This window comes from Macaca fascicularis, chromosome 11, assembly GCF_037993035.2.
Source record: "Macaca fascicularis isolate 582-1 chromosome 11, T2T-MFA8v1.1".
Taxonomy (NCBI): domain Eukaryota; kingdom Metazoa; phylum Chordata; class Mammalia; order Primates; family Cercopithecidae; genus Macaca; species Macaca fascicularis.
In genome coordinates, this window is record NC_088385.1 from 18,093,887 (window position 1) to 18,095,441 (window position 1,555).

At 36.1% G+C, this 1,555-nt stretch overlaps 1 non-coding gene across 1 annotated transcript; it reads left to right on the top strand.

The window, feature by feature from the left end:
• The first annotated feature begins 922 nt into the window (after nt 1-922).
• On the top strand, nt 923-1,029 carry LOC123567848 (U6 spliceosomal RNA). The gene has a single exon (XR_006690939.1). It is a non-coding gene; the product is annotated as a U6 spliceosomal RNA (small nuclear RNA).
• Nucleotides 1,030-1,555: the final 526 nt, after the last annotated feature.

Genomic DNA, 1,555 nt, shown 5'->3' on the forward strand with positions numbered 1-1,555 from the left:
TGCCCATACAACCCAAAACCATCTACATACTCCTTGTAATACCTATCAAAATACCAATGACATTCTTTACAGGAATACAGAAAAACTCTCTTAAAATTAATATGGAACTGCAAAAGACCCAGAACAGAAAAAGCAATTCTGAACAAAAATAACGGAATTAGAGAAATGACATTATCTGACTTCACATTATACTACGGAGCTGTAATTACCTTTAAAAGCATAATACAGGCATAAAAACAGACACATAGACCAAAGGAACAAATAAAAAACCCAGAAACAAATTCATACATCTACAGTGAAGTCTTTTTTTGAAAAAGTTTCAAACAACATACATTGAGGAAAGGAAAGTGTCTTTAGTAAATGGTGCTGGGTAAACTGGATATCCATATGTAAAAGGATAAAACTAGACCACTATCTCTTGCCGTACATAAAAATCAAAGCAAAATGGATTAAAGACAAATTTAAGACCAAGCTATGAAACTACTAAAAGAAAACATTGGAGCAACTCTCTAGGGCATCCGATTCAGCAAAGATTAATTGAATAATATTCTACAAGCACAGGCAACCAAAGCAAACATGGGACAAATGGGATCACATCAAGTTAAAAAGCTTCTGCACGGCAAAGGATGCAACCAACAAAATGAAGAGATAATCCACAGAATGGGAGAAAATATCTGCAAACTATCCACCTGACAAGGGATTAATAACCAGAATATATAAGGAGCTCAAAAAACTCTGTAGGAAAAAATCTAATAATCTGATTTTTAATATGGGCAAAGGATATGAATAGGCATTTCTCAAAAGACGTACAAATGGCAAACAGGTATATGAAAAGGTGCTTAACCTCACTGATCATCAGATAAATGCAAATCAAATCTACAATGAAATATTATGTCATCCCAGTTTAAAATGGCTTATAACCATGCTCACTTCGGCAGCACATATACTAAAACTGGAACGATACAGAGAAGATTAGCATGGCCCCTGTGCAAGGATGACACGCAAATTTGTGAAGCGTTCCATATTTTTCATACTGAATGGGCAAAAACTGGAAGCATTCCCTTTGAAAACTGGCACAAGACAGGGATGCCCCCTCTCACCACTCCTATTCAACATAGTGTTGGAAGTTCTGGCTACGGCAATCAGGCAAGAGAAAGAAATAAAGGTATTCAGTGAGGAAAAGAAGAAGTCAAATTGTCCCTGTTTGCAGATGACATGATTGTATATTTAGAAAACCCCATTGTCTCAGCCCAAAATCTCCTTAAGCTGATAAGGAACTTCAGCAAAGTCTCAGGATACAAAATCAATGTGCAAAAATCACAAGCATTCTTATACACCAGTAACAGACAAACAGAGAGCCAAATCATGAGTGAACTCCCATTCACAATAGCTTCAAAGAGAATAAAATACCTAGGAATTCAACTTACAAGGGATGTGAAGGACCTCTTCAAGGAGAACTACAAACCACTGTTCAAGAAAATAAAAGAGAACACAAAGAAATGGAAGAACATTCCATGCTCATGGACAGGAAGAATCAATATTGTGAAAATGGCCA